Source organism: Oncorhynchus keta, chromosome 21 (genome assembly GCF_023373465.1).
Source record: "Oncorhynchus keta strain PuntledgeMale-10-30-2019 chromosome 21, Oket_V2, whole genome shotgun sequence".
NCBI lineage: Eukaryota > Metazoa > Chordata > Actinopteri > Salmoniformes > Salmonidae > Oncorhynchus > Oncorhynchus keta.
In genome coordinates, this window is record NC_068441.1 from 17,634,291 (window position 1) to 17,653,958 (window position 19,668).

The window sequence follows — 19,668 nt, forward strand, 5'->3', positions numbered from 1 at the left end:
TACACGTTGGCTCTACGGTCTCATTTTCATATGAATGATCACTCCTAAGCTTTTCCAATAATAAACTAGTGAATGTTACTTCACATATGTAACAGATGTGCTTCAGGTTATACAGTATATATGGCAGAATATGTCTTTTTTTTGTTGAAGTGGGCGAACATAGAACATGCCTGGTTCATTTCTAAGGCACTCTAAAGGAAGAGGACTGTCAGATCAGAGGTGTTTGGACTCCAGTCACATAGGTCTGTCATAGCCTGGAGTTATTTATTACTTTTAATACTCCACACGGTGTAATGGATGTAATCTTATACTTCCATTCAAATCCACATAGAAAGGAAACAATTTCCCTGACTGGGAGAATTCTATTAAATGCATGACTTTACCTCAAGGGAAGCTGTAATGCTAATGCGTGTAGGATGTGTGAATATGTTACATTTGATCATTTTGTCATAGCTCTTCTCATTCCATATTCCAGCTCTGGTGGAAAAGGCTGTAAAGAGGTTAATATTTCAGTTTCTCACAGTGAAGGCTGAAGTTGATTTGATTTTAAGCCCATGATAGCTTTTCTAATGAAAACACAAACAGCCAAAATAAGATCAAAGCTGAGTAGGAGCATCAGATCTATTGTTGTAGGTGCATTGCAGTGTTGAGTCAGTTAGCTACCACACACACCTACTGGGTACACCACAATGTACAGAGAAGATTTGCACCAAACGCCTACCACCCATCATTCTTATCTTCGACTGGAATCCCTCGTGGTCCAGATCGATTTACCATTTCAGAACATCAGTGTGCTCAGCCTCACCTGTGCTGCTACTCCCTTTTGTTGTGCAACAGGTGATATTGGCTGGATGCGGTCAGAGAGCCTGATGGCTGACAGCAAAACAGGGCAGTTGCAGCCTGCAGCTTGCAGCCTGCAGACAAGGCCCACACTGACATAGCCAAGCAGCCAGCCGGCAGGCACAATAAACCGCCTACCTGTGTTCCAGCCGCCTGTGTACTGCTGCCTCTGTCATAAGCCTGCCTGTAATTACCCCACAGCCCCCAGCAGCTCTGGCGCTGGTTCTGCAGAGAGGAGGGACAGTGATGGGCGTTCGCCTTGCTCCTCAAAACAGTACCTCCGCTCAATGACTGCTAATGAGGACAAGCACAGGCCCTCCTTAAGGGATATACACCAATAAGAGGAGCATGGAGGATATCTGCTATAATTTGAAACCCCTGCATAATTAAACAAATCTGGTTGTTTTTTGACCTACATGTAATTCACTGCACTGTCGGATTGAAACGTCCCATGGGCATCCTCAATCACAGTGATTTTGTGTGAAACTGGATTATACAATTCAATTGATGGCCATTCAATTGAAATGAACGTTTTTCAATCAATCACTTCTAGAGGGCTGGGCAGTGTCAGTGTTTCACCTTCGGCACATGTTGGGGTGTATGTAGCGTTTTACCTTCCAGTTCCTTATCACCCTCCTGTTTATTTCTCCAAATTACAGAGGCTAGCCATCCAAGGTCCTCTGCTCTGAAGAAAATTACATCTGTTTGTGATTGAGAGTCCCATAGGGCAGCGCACAATTGGCCCAACGTCGTCAGATTTGGCCAGAGTAGGCTGTCATTGTAAATAAGAATTTGTTGTTAACGGACTTGCCTAGTTAAATAAAGGTTACATTTTTTAAAAATCATCAGCACTTCCGCTGTACTGAGAGTGGTTTCGTGTCAGCAAGGCCAAGGCTCAAACAAACACACCGCTACCCAGTGTGTACAAGCAGATGTTTTTTTCAGTTTTTCTCAGTGTGGCTAGGTCTTCAGCGATAACATAGACACACTCACTTGACTATTAAAACTTTATGAGCAGGATGCATTATCTTAGAGTGGAGCTGTGGCATGCAGCAAAACACTGGCATAGAGATGGATTTTATAGGCACACAATAGTTATAAGACTCAGTGCAGAAAAGGTGAAATGTGTGTGATACAAAATAAGAAAATTAAATCATTAAAGATGAAATGTGTTATTGCTTGCGGTTGGCCTATTGTATGGGAAGCCTTTTTTATTTGATTTTTGATCGAGGCCTGTCATCGTTTGGTATTTGTGGATTTATCTTTCTCCACATTGAAAGTGGATATCGCCGTGTGAGACTGTGGTAAGTGCCTTTTAACTGCCAGTGGTTGGGTAATGAATTGATTTATGAAAGATGCGCCTTTGCCCGCTCATGTTTGGGTAATGAATTGATTTGTGAAAGATGCCCTCTCAGGGAGTCTTCAGTATCCTCTTTCGGAGAGGATTATGGAACCACAGACAGAAAATAAATAACAGTGAAGATGAAAGAGCAGTCTTGCGCCAATATTATTAATGAGGCAAGTGATGCTTTTTCCAACACATTGGCAACAAGACGTAATTACACATGTATCAATTAAATCCGTGGCACGGCCCTTCGCAAATAATTACACTTTGACATGAAATCTGTCAAAATATTGACAATAGACAGCGCTGTTTCAATTTAAATTGCAGGGCTTTTCTCTGTGATCGTGTTACTAACCAGATGAAGTTACTTCTCATAGTGCCAGGGGCAAATCAGGGTCTCTGAACAGAAAGGGCCCTGAAAGTAGAGATCTGATTACCCTTCGAGCCTGAGGAGATGGTGGACCACAGAGACACACACATGGGGTCCTGTTCATCCTTGCCGTACCAGTTGAAATAAAAGCACTCTCTCTCTAGAAGGGTACAATAAGAGCCATGTTCAGGGGTGGAAATGCAAACTCCCTAACAATGCCCATGTGTGTTTTTTCTTGTAATCTGATCATCTAACCCCATGCCATTGTGGCTTTAAGGGTCTTGACTGTGGGAGTGTGTCTCATATTATGGAGCAATGAATGTTCAGACAGAGACGCAAAAGTCACATTTACAGTAAAAGTTTGGAACAGCACTAAGTAACCGTACAGTAGTTCTTTAACTAGTCCGTTTGAGGAAGGGGAATGCTGTAAAGTCACCAGCGTAGTTTACACAGGCATGTCCCGCTGCACAGATGTAAAAGGAAGCATTCAGCACACCACATCAAATACCTCTGCTTGACATCCAGGACAGTTGAGGGTGTAGAATGTGAGGAACAGGAGACTGCATGGTCTTTCCTACTGACATGCAAAGAAAAGCCCAGTGTGAAACATGAGACAGCCTGACAGCTCACAGACTGTTACCTGAGAGAGGCCATGGGGGAACGGGATGGAATGCTACATTTGCACAGCTCACAGATTCAAAGCATTCATTAATGCAAAATGAGAAAGAATCAAGAATTAATATTAATTAATGGACCCTCATAGCAAACATTCTGTATGGTCCTCATACCAGTTTATTACTGGCTTGGTTGCTCTCTCTTTCTGCTATCCCCTACATATGAACATATAACAACAGACTTAGGTCAGATGAAGAGTATTCTAGGTCAGGTTGTGGAGAAACATCAATGTGTTTCTCTCCTCTTGGATGTGGTGAGATGTGGTGAGGTCTCTGTCAGTAGTGTGGGATGAGCTGCCTGATGCTAGCTCTGCTGTTGCACATCTAAAGCAAGAAGATTAACGAGGGGCGCTTTAGTAATCCTTCATTCAAATGTAATGGTAGATGCAGGGAGTTAGAGAGGATTAAGTGAGAAGGTGTGCCCTGGGATGGGCTGGCCATGGCATGATTGCATGGAAAAGGAAAAGGAGATGAGGAGGGGAGCCGCCCCCCACCCCGCTACCCTTGCCACCACTGCTGAAAATAATCCTAGGGGAAACACTGACATTTCTGCTGCAGCTGCCTTTATTTCCCAGGATGCCCTTGCCTTTAATTATAGCTCTAATTGACTAACAGCAAACATGGGGCATACACAGCCATGCATACACTTAGACCTCCAACCCCTGCACTCTACAACCAGGCAAAAGTAAAACAAACACACCCCCCCCCCCCAAGGCTTTTGCTGCACTGCATGTGCAAACAAAGGTACATGAAGGAGAATTCTGAGAGACAAGAGAAAACCTTTAGAATCACTACATACTGTAGACACAAGAAACTCACATTGAAGCTAATCCTATACATGTGATTATATGGTTACAGATTAAATCCTTTTAATATGCACATAAGGATGTCCACATTTACATCCACACAGTATGTAAATCATCCCAAAATATGACTGACAAATATCATACAAAATACTAGTTGACTTTTTAAATAGATGCTTCAATTGAAAGTCTATTTCATGATTTGAGGGGCTGTTATACTGTAGGTTAATGGTGTGGTCTGTGAACCTTTACAAATAGTGTTGCAGCAGAAGGGGAACATTGGAGCTGTGGGACGTCTTAGCCAACCACAGAGACTCTGGGGAGCAGTCCCATTCCTTTATTCCTTGTTCTCAACGGTGATGGGATTTCAGCCTGACCAGGTGTTTTCTCTGTCTCTGTCTCTGAGCACAGCACACATCTAAACAGCAGACTTCACAGAGCAGTAACCATGAACTCCAACCCCCCACCCCACCTCACACGCACACACTCACACAAACACAGAACGTATCATCCCTTTTATCCCAACAAATCCATCACATTGGAATGTGATACCGCCAGGTGAGATGTCTGCGAATCACCTCCAGCTCAGAGATCACGGCCTGTTTACTGCGTACACTTGTTCCATATGGCCGTGCTTGTGTTGGGTCCTACCCCATATGGCTCCTCGTGTGCTGGGTTCAGTCCCCTGTCTGTCTCCTTATCCCACGCCATCTCTTTGGAATGCTGTGTGTCCGCCGTGCCGCCTCGGACTATCAAGACTCCCTGTTTTTCCAGACAGTGGTCTGTTGGTCTTGTGTGAAAGAGGTATAGGACAATGACCCCTGTAACCCCTGTTTCAGATAGCCTTCCCTCTGGGCAGGACATTCCGTTAGTGGATGGGTGAGAGCCACGCAAGCAGAATGAGATGCCTCCCTCTTTTTCGCATTAGGGACAGGACCAGAGCCTTCTCCAAACAAGCTCCTTCAGATGTCTCCATTCATGTCCTGTTAAAGGCTTCACTGCATTCCATCATCAAACGAATGGCCAGGGAGTGGGATGGATTGTGAGTGTCTGACAAAACATGAAAATAAGAGCTACAGTTGAAGCGACCTTGTTTGTCATTGACATATAAGCACATTGGTCAACATTTGAACAGACTGTAGACATACAGAATACAGTAACTCATGCAGTATGCTTTGTATACAGTCGGTCTGTTCTAAAAACAAAGTGCACGGAGAGAGCTGCTCTCCATTCCTGGCGTAGGGTGAATGAATGTACCATGTGTGTTATGTGGACATAGTATCCCAGAGACAAGTCCAGTTGTTCTCACACAATTGACCCCCAGTTGCTTACTGAAAGGTAAACCCCAGATTGTGTTTCACCCCACGCTGTCATCCAATCTCATGGAACGTCATTCATGGGATGATGTTACACTAAACAGTAAGGCGTTTAATGTAGAGGCATGCATGGAGCCTTACATGGGAGGCTTAAAGTGCTGCCTTACAAAGAGTGGTAAAGATGAAGGTATATGATTCTTGGACAGATTACAGGACTGATTTAGAGATAGCGTTTGGAAGATAGAGATAAGTGACTTATGGGATGTAGTTGGCCGTGGCACAATGGCACTATGTGTACTATACAGTAAAGTACAGTAATGTAAAGCAGATAACAGGGATTTCTTCCTTGGTGGAGGAGACACTTTTCAAACTATAATGGAGTCTAAAATTAGAAAGCCAGCCCTCCAACAAAGACCTCCCCTCTTTTAAAGTTCAAGAGGTGTTTAAAGATTAAACAGGAGTGAGTGAGGGGAGAGAGGATACATAGAGCTACGGATGACTCACTTCTACTAGCTTGGTTGTCAGTGCTAGACGCCTCACTGCTCTATGACATACTGCACTAATAACCAGAGCAACAGAGCACTTTCCTCTTGAACAGCAGGCTAAGAGGAAGGCATACAGACAGAGAGCATACACTGCTCCTCTCCACTTTAGAGTTAAGTGCACTATTGACACTGAGGGCTGAGAGGTGTATTCTGTTTGCGGTATACAACCAAACAATGCTGACCGCCTGAACCTACAGTATATTTGCTAATATGTTGTCAGAGAATAGAGATGGAATGTAGAAAGCGTAGCTATACCCAAAGGAAAATCAGAAGGACAATGTTCCATTAACATTGTATTTCACTGCTACAGCCTAGCAGGAAAACAACAGACTACGTGGAGTAGTACTCTTTGTGTCAAGGGCATTATCTCTCCGTAACCCCACTGAATCTCTCTGTGGTGTTTATGGCCTCCACAGCTTTTATCTAACAACAGATTTGGCTAATCTGAAAAATCGAACCGTTTATATAGGGATATATGTTTCTCGGAGATTCCAAGATGTTTAGAATTTCGTACGCTAGTGTAAACTCAAAAGTTGGAGTTGATGCTAGCATGATATTGGAATGAAGTGCTGATATCAACGTTTTTGTCATCACTCCTGTGAGGCTTTCTGGCATTGTTTGAGTTTGAAATGGATCACACTCATCTACACACTCAGCCTCCAGTGCAAAGTTAAGCTCTCTCTGCTCTCTCCTATCTCCCAGAAACACACCTCAGGAGGATTACTCTCTGATCAACAGGGTTTATTAACGTCTCTCTCCCCCCCAGCCTCAGCTTGCCTCATTTAGCCATGGCAGGTAGAGATGCCTTCACTTTTACACTCTCAAGCACATAGGCCTGCTGTATTGTACAGGCAGAGCTGGTCGTGTTTTCTGCATGGCACAGCGAGTCTAGGGTTTACTCTATCTTTGTGTACAGAGCAATGGGTGTTCGTCTGAACTTTGGTCGTCTACAGTGTTACATTTGGGAAAGTAGCCTGGTTTAGCTCTCAGCCGCCCACTGCGGGGAGTCCTAGTGCACTAGCCCTAGAGGACAACCCAGCTGTGTAAATGCTTTAGTTACAGAATATTCAACATGTACAACACATTTTTTTTCGGGCATTTACTAAGCAAATAAATTACCCAATGTAATGAGCTGTTCCACTCCTCTGTGCATACCTGTAGCTGCTGGCTGGAAGGTAGAACGCTCCTACAAATGTTTTGTCCTACGACTCTGGTGAAGAAATGGGTTCATCTAAAGCAGTGGTCACTTTCGCAGTCAAAAAGCAAGCTGAGACCCCCCCGAATCGTTTTAAACATAATGTTTTACATTAACCTAATAAAAACAGTTGTAATACATTGTCATAGCTATATGTCTTGCCTGCCAACATTGATCTTCTCAAACCATATTTTATTTCAAAACTCAAGCTTTGATTACAAAATGGATCAGTTGGTGATGCACTTGCGAGGGACAGCTGAGCATAAATTGAAATAATTTGTAAATTGTTTGCTTTTATTTTTATTTTACTGGACTGATGGTACCTGCATCTGATGGTCATGGTGCTTTCAAGACAACTAGGTCTCGGAAAAAGCTATGTCAAATCATGACGCCAGTGAACTTCAGATGGGAAAACTCGGAGCTCTAGAAAGATGCCAGAGTTTCCGAGTTGGATGACTGTTCAAACCGATTTTTCCAAGACGTTGTTTTTAGAGTTCGCTGTTGTTTTGAACACGGCATTAGTCTCAGCGGAGGGGGGAGGGAGGGAGGGAGCAGCAAAGGGTCTGCCTCTCATGGTCCCTGCTCTCTCCTTCCTTTCTTCCGGTGAGGCAGAGAGGGGACATAGTCTTCGACCTGATGGCAAAACTTGAGTCTCACCGCATCTGCCTTTGGCACAAATTCAAATCCTATGACCAGAGAAAGTGAAATATTCCTCTGTATTAAATTAGACACGACGAGCTGCTAATAATAATAAAAACACATGGCAATCAATACACAATTCACTCAATACACAATACACAGCCACTCATTCATTGCAGCGCGAGTGGAAGTAGACAGAAGAGCGTTTTATGTCTTGTAATAGTGTTGACAGTTCTGCTGAATAAAACTTTGACATGAACTCACTCATATAAACAGCAGGTCTTGGCTGTATTCTTTAACAGTCTCTCTCTGTCCATAGTTTTAAAAGTTATGAAATCTCACCTAGGCTAGTATCAACCTTCGCTGTGGCCGGGGTCATGGAAGCTGTAGCTAGGCACGGTAATTTGTGCTATCCGATTGACCAGCGCATTAGGAGCACTCGATTTAACCACAGATCTGCCAGGGCGCAGGAGCATTTGTCTTTTCAGCCAAATTAAATGGTTACAAATGGGAACACTTTGCCTACCCGGTGCTCAGGGCTTTTGAATCAACTGCACCTACTGCCAGCATCAAAAAAGGTTTTACAAAACAGGACCACAAGCCTTTATGCCTATCGTTGGCTTTTCTACCAAAATGTTAGGTGACCGACTAGGAATGCCTTCAAGATCGAACAGTCAATCGCGGATAGAGGAATTTTTTCACCTCTTATTTGAAAGATGAAAGAAATTGCACAATTCAGTAATACTTATCTAGTCAGTGAGGATAGTTTAGCCAGTACATTGAATGTCCATGGTTTGAATCAGTCAATTGAAATCAATTCATTAGACCCTAATATTTGGATTTCACATGACTGGGAATACAGATATGCATCTGTTGGTACCTTAAAAAAAAGGTATGGTCGTGGATCAGAAAAGCAGTCAGTTTCTGGTGTGACCAACATTTGCCTAATCCAGCGCAACACATCTCCTTCGCATAGAGTTGACCAGGCTGATGATTGTGGCCTGTGGAATGTTGTCCCACTCCTCTTTAATGGCTGTGCAAAATTGCTGTGTATTGGTGGGAAATTAAACATGCTGTCGTACACGTCAATCCAGAGCATCCCAAACATGGTGACATTTCTGGTGAGTATGTAGACCATGGGATATTTTCAGCTTTCAGGAATTGTGTACTGATCCTTGTGACATGGGGCTGTGCATTATCATGCTGAAACATGAAACATGAGGTGATGGCGGCGGATGAATGGCACGACATTGGGCCTCAGGATCTCGTCACAGTATCCCTGTGCTTTCAAATTGCCATCGATAAAATGCCTGTCCACACCATAACCCCACCGCCACCAAGGGACACTCTGTTCACAACATTGACATCATCAAACCGCTCGCCCACATGACGCCATACACGTGGTCTGCGGTTGTTAGGCTGCTTGGACATACATCCAAATTCTCTAAAACTATGGTAGAGAAATGAAAATTAAATTGTCTAGTAACAGCTCTTGTGGACATTTCTGCAGTCAGCATGCCAATTGCACGTTCCCTCAAAACTCGAGACATCTGTGGCATTGTATTGTGTGACAAAAATGCACATTTTAGAGTGGCCTTTTATTGTCCCTTGCACAAGGTGCATCTGTGTAATCAACTTCTTGATATGCCACACCTATCACGTGGATGGATTATCTTGGCAAAGGAGAAATGCTCACTAACGGGTATCAAAACAAATTTGTGCACACGTATGGAGAGAATTAAGCTTGTGCATGTGGAGAATTTCTGCTGTCTTTTATTTCAGCTCATGAAAGATGAGACCAACACTTTACATGTTGTGTTTATATTTTTCTTCAGTGTATAATTTTTCTAGTTTGTAAACCTTTTGGGATTCTCTGTTTATACAACCTACATAACAGGAGGTATATAAATTGCTAATGACATGAAAAGTGTGATATTTTGCCTTGTGTGAAATAAATAAAGATGTTTTCCATGATACTCAGGGTGAGTTTAAATGCAATGCTGGGAGAGTATGCGTTTCTTCATGCCCATAAAATAATTGTAAAAAAAATGTGCCTTTGTTTATTAGCATCTATAATGAATTTAATAAGAGAGGGGAAATCCTTCATAGTGAATTATGTATGTCAATGCTGTAAATATTGGGTATCCATTGGACTTTATTCTCCTCTTACAGCTAACACACACTCTCCATATTCCAGGACATTCAGAATACCTTTGTGTGTTTACACATTGTCCATAGCTGATGTTTTCCATGCACCTTCAATGCACTGATAATCTCAACAAAGAAATGGGACAATACCTCTTTGTGGTAGCTTACCTCTTTACAGTGGTGGATAAAGTACCCAATTGTCATACTTGAGTAAAAGTAAAGATACACTATAGAAATGACTCAAGTAAAAATGAAAGCCACCCAGTAAACTACTTGAGTAAAAGTCTAAAAGTATTTGGTTTTAAATATCAAAAGTAAATGTAATTGATAAAATGTACTTTTCCCTCCTGTTGTGTTCCGGTTGAATTGGACCGATTTACAAGTTTTCTCTCTGAAAAATGTAGTTAATTTAATTGTCATAAGGTTCCATGACTTTGTCCACACAGGGCATGTGGACACACGAAATACATTTGGATGATTCTCATTACATTTTGAGTGTTTTATTTAACTTTTGTACACCTGTGGTGTTCCCGGTCATTAGAAATGAATGGGTGAGACTACAATTATTGTCTAAAATTGAGTTCAGGCACATGCCCATTCATCAGATTGACACCCCCCCCACACACACACACACGTCACTTTCATTTTGATGCCTTGCTCACAAATTCATTCTATGGCAGTGCAATGACCAAACGATATACTGTATGTGAGGCTCTTGATCATTTCTTTGATCATGACACTGGTGAGGAGGAGAGAGGCCAGGAAACTGACAGTGAAGATGCATTAGAGGAGGAAGTGTTAGAAGTTGAAGACAACACAGAATATGATCCAGACCAAGAGACAACCAATGTGGAACAATCCAGTGATGAAGAAGAGGGCCCTGCTGAGGTTGTTGTTACATTCCAGTGATGAGGAAGAGGGCCCTGCTGAGGTTGTTGTTACATTCCAGTGATGAGGAAGAGGGCCCTGCTGAGGTTGTTGTTACATTCCAGTGATGAGGAAGAGGGCCCTGCTGAGGTTGTTGTTACATTCCAGTGATGAGGAAGAGGGCCCTGCTGAGGTTGTTGTTACATTCCAGTGATGAGGAAGAGGGCCCTGCTGAGGTTGTTGTTACATTCCAGTGATGAGGAAGAGGGCCCTGCTGAGGTTGTTGTTACATTCCAGTGATGAGGAAGAGGGCCCTGCTGAGGTTGTTGTTACATTCCAGTGATGAGGAAGAGGGCCCTGGTGAGGTTGTTGTTACATTCCGGTCAAAGAATGGGAATTTGTCCTGGTCTTCATCCCTACCTGAGAGGAGAGGTCAGCTGTCGGCTGGAAATGTTATCAGGCTGAGCCCAGGGCCAACGAGATACGCCATATCCCGGGTTGATGACATAAAATCCTGCCTCGAACTGTTCCTGACAGTCAATCGAAACTATAGTGATAAACATGACCAACTTGGAGGGGAGACGCGTTTACAAAGACAACTGGAAGGAGGTAGACCAGACAGACGTGGGTCTCTTGATTTTGTCTGGTGTGTCCATATTCAGAAGCAAATCTCCCACCAGTTTATGGGATCCAGAGTCTGATCGGGCAATTTTTCATGCCACTATGTTACTCCAGACATTTCACATGTTGTCACGGGTGATTCACTTCGACAACTGTGATACAAGACCAGGCCGCTGTCAACAAGACAAGCTGGCAGCGATCAGAGAGGTTTGGCACAAGTGGCTAGAGCGCCTGCCACTCATCTATAACCCAAGTTCAGACATCACAGTGGATGAGCGTCTGGTCGCTGCCCATTCAAACAGTACATGCCAAGCAGACCGTCTAAATATGGAATAAAGATATGGGCAGCATTGAATGCCAGGACAAGTTATGCCTGGAAAATGCAGGTTTACACCAGGAAACCTGCTGACGGTGTTCCCGTAAAGGAACCAGGGGAAGTGGGTGGTCCTGGAAATGACTGCAGGTCTCCAGGGGCACAACATAACATGTGACAATTTATGTACCTCATATGCTCTTGGTTAGGAGCTGCTCCAAAAAAATTACCATGGTGGGGATGGACAGAAGGAACATGCCTGAGTTGCCTCCTGCCTTACTCACTACCAAGGACAAGGATCGTTTTTCCTCTAAATTTGCATTCACCGATACACACACTCTTGTGTCCTACTGCCGAAGAAAAAGAAGAATGTGCTCCTGATGACAACTCTGCACAGGGATGGCGCTGTGAGTACCAGGGAGGACAAGAAGCCCCACGCTGTCCTGGATTACAACAGGAACAAAGAGGAGCTGACAACCTTGATAAGGTTTGTTACTCTTTATCTTTCAAGTCTCATGTACTTTTTATTTCTATTACCAGATTGTTTTATCTGCACCATAAAAATAAGACATGTTGTTGTTTGGTGAAATGCTCATTGAATTTGTGAACAATATGGAGTCAATTCTATTCATTTGAATATGTAAATATGTTTTAGATGTGATAAATTAAAACAACACTTTGATGCAATTTTTCACGTTACTATGCAAGACATGAATTATTACTTGTATTACTTGTCATTATTTTATTTACTGATTGTTGCACTTTTGCAGGTTACTGGCATATACTCTTATAAGAGGATGATGGCACATTGGCCCATGGTGTTCTTCAACATCCTAGATGTGTCGGCCTACAACGCCTTTGTGTTGTGGATGGAGGTGAATCCAAGCTGGAAGCAGAGGAAATTCTTCAAGAGGAGACCATTCCTAGAAGAGTTGGGGAAAGCCATGGTGGCACCCCTCATTCAAAGGCGCCAACACCTTCCTCCGACACCATCCTCTGCTGGATTGGTGAGATATACAAGGGCCAGAAGAAAGACCTACGGACGCCAGAGACAGAAGAGACAAAAGGAAGAGGTGCAATCTGTGTGCACCAAGAGATGTCAAAACAAGCATTATGTTCCATAAATGCAGTGCATATATTTGTAAGGCACATGCAACAACCACCAGGGATTGTCCAACATGTGTATGAGAACAACACAAAATGTAACCACCATTGATTGACAGATTGTGAAGATTTGAATGTTTTTGTTATTGTTAGTAATACGGTTATTGTTACTGTTGTTCTTTAAGGTGTTCAGACATTAATTGTGTAACATGATAAAGTTTTCATGTGTAGTTTTGTGCCTATGTCCTTTCTTTACTAATAAAATCATACCGGTCAGTTTTGACCGGGAACACAACAGATGTTATTTTGTGCCACTATTTAAACATTTGAAATGGTTTCTAAACAAATGTCCTTGTTAAACTTTGACACAAAGTAATCTGTGATAAAGACCACAATATGTTTCATCTGAGTATTTGTTACAGTCAAAATAATCCATACATTATGCTTTTTTTGTTTAACTCAAAATTAGTTGTATGAGCTCAGGTCAATGAGGCCTACAGGCCATAAATAGCAAATAGAAGTTCAAAACTTGTAATGTTCACAAGAACTTAAGTTGATAAAAAGATCTGATTTATAATCAGCTATAAAAGGGCGGTCATTTTAGACTGGGAACACAGAATTAATGAACATGAAACGAACACAACAGGAGGGTTAAGTATCAAAGCAAACCAGATGGCACCGCCTTCTTGTTTGTTTGTTTTTGTTTACGGATAGCCAGCGGCACGCTGCAACACTCAGACATCATTTACAAACAACACATTTGTACTTAGTGAGTCTGCCACATCAGAGGCAGTAGATGAGGAGGGATGTTCTCTTGATAAGTGGTGAATTAGACAATTTTCCTGACCTGAAAGCATTCAAAATGTAACAAGTACTTTTAGGTGTCGGGGAAAATGTATGAAGTAAAAAGTACATTATTTTCTTTAGGAATGTAGTGAAGGAAAAGTAAAAGTTGTCAAAAGTAAAATGGTAAAGTACAGATACCAAAAAAGACTTAAGTAGTACTTGAAAGTATTTTTACTTAATTACTTTACACCACTGCCTCTTTATTGCATACCAATCGATACTCCATATAAACCAATACTTATCTTTTATGAAAGGAAGCATTTCAAGCACCAATACAGCTCTGAATAAAAGCCCAGATGCAGAATGGTGATAGTTTGGAATGCATCCTAGAAAAACACAGTGCCTTAGAAGAGTGAGTCTAAGGAATCGATGCTGTGCTGTGTGACCCACCCAGCCAGCCCAGCCGTTGTGTCGTGCTGCGTGTTAATGTGTATGGTGTAACACTGTGGCGTTTAAAGTGTGAAGGCCACAGGGTGGTGGCTCCAGGCTGTGGAGAGACAGAGGCTCAGAGGTGAACCAGAGAGGCTGCTGGGTAAACACTATCACAATCATTGCTCTGCTCTCCCCCGCTACCACACTGCCACGACATTAGGACATGAACCAACCACCACTGTTTACCATCAAGCCAGGATTGGCCAGTCACTGTATCGGTGCCTGGGAGCTGTTGCCTTCCTGCTGAGATTGGTGCGGTGTTGTGCATTGTGGTCAACTACAAGGCTGCAGTCCTTGTTGAGTTATTTGGGCAGCATGCATGGGGGAGGTTCTTTGCGTGTTAACTGGCAATTGAGGGGTTGTTTTGTTTCTTCCTGGTGCCAGCAGACACTGTGTGGCACCGTCTCGACGCACCACGACTGCCCTGCTTCTTGTCAGGAGATGGGCATCCTCTCTTCGTGAAATAACCCGGCTCACAACAGCTAGCGTCTGGAAGACATTAGTCCTGTTATTAATGAGGTTGTTTTGATTCTCTTCTTCCACTCTGTATGAAAATGACTGCGATGCTAAGGCTTTTGGTGAAACCGACAGGCTAGGCTTAGCTTAGTCAGCTCTGAGGGGGAGTCTGCTGAGGAAGCGCCCATGATAGATGTATCTTTAAACCACACTACACGATGCTATGCACTTGGCAGTGGACTGGATTCCTCTCCTCTTACAGTGAGCTATGATCCAGTGAGTTCAGTATTCCACAGTTTAAGGTTATCAACAGTATGATAACAAAACAGGGATAAGCTCAGTTGATAATCAAGGGTGTTGTATTATCCTATTAGTCAAATGGATAATACTTGATAGGACTGGTTATCCCAAACGGCTTCATGTACAGTATCATGGTGCGACATATGTATGTGTTCTTTGAGAATGTACGATGTCTCTGCAGACAGTGCAATAATGAAAAATCAAGTGGCACACACTTAGAAACCGGACTGTGGGATGTAAAGGCTCCAGTCTTAACCTTGTGATGCTATCCACAGCTAATGGGGCACACACACACACACTCACAAACACACACTCACAAATACACATGGTCACAAACACAGTCACTCACACATGAACACAGTCACTCACAAACACACATGGTCACAAACAGACACACAGTCACTCACATATGCACACACACAGACACACACATACTGTTGTCCAGAGCTAATGAAGGGTCTTGATTGATGTGTTTGCCGAACTCAAGACTAGACATTTTAACATTATTGATCCCAGAGCACAGCAGGGAAAATCAGACTGGGAACACAGTGTCTGGACTCGTCACACACTGCTACATTTTTCTTCCTTGCCCAATCTCCCTACTTGAGCTTAAACATATCATTCAGTTAGTTGAAATATAAATGGCCTACATTCTATGAATATTTGATTACAATGAATATCATGTCGTGTGTGTTGCCTGGAGGGGCGCTCGTGTGACATTGACACTGAATAAAATGTGACATTCTCAAATACAGCAGGGGATATCTCCCTCTCCATGGACAGAAGCTCTCACCCGAGAAGACATTTGGAAGTCATCTCCATCTAAAATAAGCGGCCTAGACTCGAGACTGGAATGATGTCGCTCGCTCCCCATACAGCCTCAACAACTCCTCCTCGTGACCTTGTTACCAAATATAGCATGTCACATATTGATTTGGGGACGCAGTGTGTTAACCGCATGTTATTCACACAATGACCTATTTTACCATTAGATTGCATAGGTCCAGTAAAGGAGCCGCTGGGAAAACTCAGTTCCCCGACTAGGGGAGGAGGTGTTGTCTTTCGGATGGGACGTTAAATGGGTGTCCTGACTCTCTGTGGTCACTAAAGATCCCATGGGACTTATCATAAGAGTGGGGGTGTTAACCCCAGTGTCCTGGCTAAATTCCCAATCTGGGCCTCTTACCATCATGGCCACCTAATCATCCCCAGCTTCTAATTGGCTCATTCATCTCCCCTCTCCCCTGTAACTATTCCTCAGGTTGTTGCTGTAAATGAGAATGTGTTCTCAGTCAGCTTATCAGGTAAAATAAGGGTTGTATATCAAAAAGAGACAGAGCAGTGTCCATGACAGAAGTGGACACAACTTGTGTGTGTAGCCATGGCTGTTTATGTACAATTCATTCCTCTAATGAATACATCACGGTCTCTTGACAACACTGTGATTGTATGTCTCCTCTTGTGCAGTGCCTCTGTGTGAGTTCATTTTAAAGCAGGGCTTTTATGAAGATTTGATCCCAGCACTGACTGAAGGCTGGTGTACACTGTCAAGCAGCCAGGCCATGTTTTATCTCGACACGGTGCAAAGCTTTGAGATTACCAGAAACCAACAGGGTCTGCAAGCAGCCTTACTGAGAATGGATCATTTACAGTGTTTTACTTCAGTGGTATTAAAGTGTGGCAATAGGGAAAAGGCCAATGAAAGGTTAGCAAATGCCGGCTTGAATTCCATCTGTGTATACATAACGCCAGCATGCATGCTTCCCATGGGACTGCATTGCTGGCTATGTTAGAGATCATAGAAGTAGGGACAAGCTTCAACACAAATGTTAATATGCCGTCCTAAGCACCTGAGATCTATGAATACAGACAACAAGATGAGTGCAATATTAAAGCAATAGAGACATACAAGCCCAGACACGTCAGCCTTCTCTGCCCATCTGAAATGCAGCTCCCCTGTGAAAGGACTGCTGGAAGCTGTCTGGGAAGCACTTGACTTTGCTGACAGTTGAAGCTCGCATCCGCTGCAAGACCATGGTGCTTGCCTACGGAGCTGTGAGGGGAACGGCACCTCAGTACCTCCAGGCTCTGATCAGGCCCTACACCCAAACAAGGGCACTGCGTTCATCCACCTCTGGCCTGCTCGCCTCCCTACCACTGAGGAAGTACAGTTCCCGCTCAGCCCAGTCAAAACTGTTCGCTGCTCTGGCCCCCCAATGGTGGAACAAACTCCCTCACGACGCCAGGACAGCGGAGTCAATCACCACCTTCCGGAGACACCTGAAACCCCACCTCTTTAAGGAATACCTAGGATAGGATAAGTAATCCTTCTCACCCCCCTTTAAGATTTAGATGCACTATTGTAAAGTGACTGTTCTACTGGATGTCATAAGGTGAATGCACCAATTTGTAAGTCGCTCTAGATAAGAGCGTCTGCTAAATGACTCAAATGAAATGTAAATGTAAGCGAAGAGAGTTTGGGCTTTTGCTCTGTAGTTTTGTGTGTGTGTGTGTGTGTGTGTGTGTGTGTGTGCAATGGATGAGGACTAGTTCTTCTCACAGGCAGAAGTAATATCTGTAGTATATGCATCTCTTACATGCGTTTCATCATCTAACTGTAATCTCTTCCTCATCTGAATCTTGAATATTGACCTAATCCTGAAGTTACTGCATTTATCTTGTTAACAGCTATCAGCTAAGGATATTGATATGAGGGGGCAGAAATCCATCTCTCTTCTTCAAGTCCGCTATTAATAAGTACTTATTTCCTGTCTGGCCACACTCAGGTCTCAATCAGGTCTTTGTGGGCCAGGCCTCTGTCATCGCCCTGGTTCTGTTGATATGTGCCCCATGCTGAGAACGTGGCCCTCTCATACACAGCCTAAGTGCTGGCTAATTGAACATGTCTAGGCAGAACCTGTACAGTATATGTGCTGATAAGCAGGTATTTGACCTCTCAGGAGGCCCCTAGCCCTCTAGAACTGGGCCTTTCAGCAGAAAAGCATTTCAATCCTGGAAGGGACCCCAACTAATTTCCAAGTATAGTTATGAGTTAGTTATGAAAGTTATGAAAGTACCATATGAACTATATGAACTATGACGTAATATAATGCAATTAGCAGTGTGTTGGCATTGCAACAGTGTTCTGCGTTTCTCAATATTTACTTCAATATTTTATTCTCGAGCAAAAAAATGACAGTGAGAGCAGGGGGTGGGGTATTACTTGAATGCAGAACACTCAAATTCTCCTAGTGACAATAATTAGATTAGTCTCTCTGTGTTAAAGAGCGACTGCCTTTTAAAAAGCATCAAATCCCTTTGAAAACAGCCTATGTGGCGTTGATATGAGTCAGAAACAGTTATTCTAGTGTCCAAATTGACTCCAAAGTCTAAATAGGATAATTTCGGGTGTGAAGTCAGTCTCGTCTAAATTTGGAACATCCGTGCGTCAAAACGGGTAAATGAAGGTTGGGTTTTGATTTGACGATGTACATGTACGATGTACACTAACATGGAGTGAACATTTGCGTTGATTTCTCTCTATCCGATAGCATAGACAGTGAGACAGACCTGCCCAGCAGCCCAACTTTGTTTACGTAAGACAACATGTCGCATATTTTTCTACTTTAGAAATATTGCACCCAACACCTTAGTTAGATGTAAAATTGCGCAACTTAAACATCCTCACAAAAACATCAACATTAATTACAGATTTCTTGAGTTATCTTAGAGTCATTCTGGGGATTATGAGGAAGTGAAATAGGCTTCCGCATCTACAGTGTCTCATGGGGGACAAACGTCATTAACCAAATGCAGAATGGGTCAGGAAACACACCTCCAAGACTGAAATTGAATTGTTCTAATGAGCAACAGAAAAACACGTGCCAATCAGCATGTTCAGTGGCTCTTTAAAATTCTGACACACTGATGAAAGCTTGATGATGCATTCTAAGGAAAGAGACCATGTCTGTGATCTCATCTGTAAGAGGGTTTTGCTGTATTTTCCTGTCTGTGACCTTGGCTGACAATGGTCCACAGTGCGTGTGTCTGTGTGTTCTGGATGGAATCCCATCACGTTTCCTCGTCAAACTGTCATGGACCCTGTCTCCCCGCGCCTGCGTCACTCCCATATTTTCTCACACTCCGGACAGGGATCTGTTTCTGAGCCCAACGGTCTCCCGACCCCCACCAGCCTCTCTTAGATAATCCTGCTGCCTCCAGGAACCCAAGACTAATCGACCACCAGTCTCCTCGGCACAGGCAGGCAGGCAGGCCACCACTGAGTTCCTAATCTCCCGGAGTTCTATTACGCCCCGCTTGGGTTTACTGACCTTTCGCTGGCGCAAAAACAGGATTTTAGAAGCAAACTTGTATTAATGCAGTTTGTTTGTGTATGTGTTTAGCATCTGTGTGTCTGTGACTGGAAGATACATGACAAACATGCATAAGTATACCAGCATCACCAGTACAGAACAAAGATACAGTAGGCCAACCTTTGGGAAATACAGCAGTCTACATCCGCATTCTATTTGTATTATAACCTTTTCATCACTTCAGTATTAATGTAAGAGATTAGATTTGTATCAGCCTGTCTGGATATGTCAGGTATGTGGCAGTGGAACGCTCAGAGGAGTGCCGGGGGAAAGCTAGCTAACCCTAGCACAGTGGCAGGGTATGGGTGCAGTACTTAAATCAAATCAGATTTTATTTGTCACATGCTTCGTAAACCAACAGTGAAATGCTTACATATGGGCCCTTCCCAACAATGCAGAGAGAAAGAAAATAGATAAATAATAAAAAAGTAAAACACTTAATAATAAAATAATTTATTATAATAATAATACATTCACAATG

The 19,668-nt window shown here is 43.1% G+C and overlaps 1 protein-coding gene across 9 annotated transcripts in view; it reads left to right on the plus strand.

Annotated features, from left to right (window-relative positions):
• The window catches only part of LOC118400208 (ephrin type-B receptor 2), a 158,077-nt gene that overhangs the window by 74,321 nt on the left and 64,088 nt on the right, over window positions 1–19,668 (plus strand). The gene's annotated exons all lie outside the window — the stretch shown is intronic.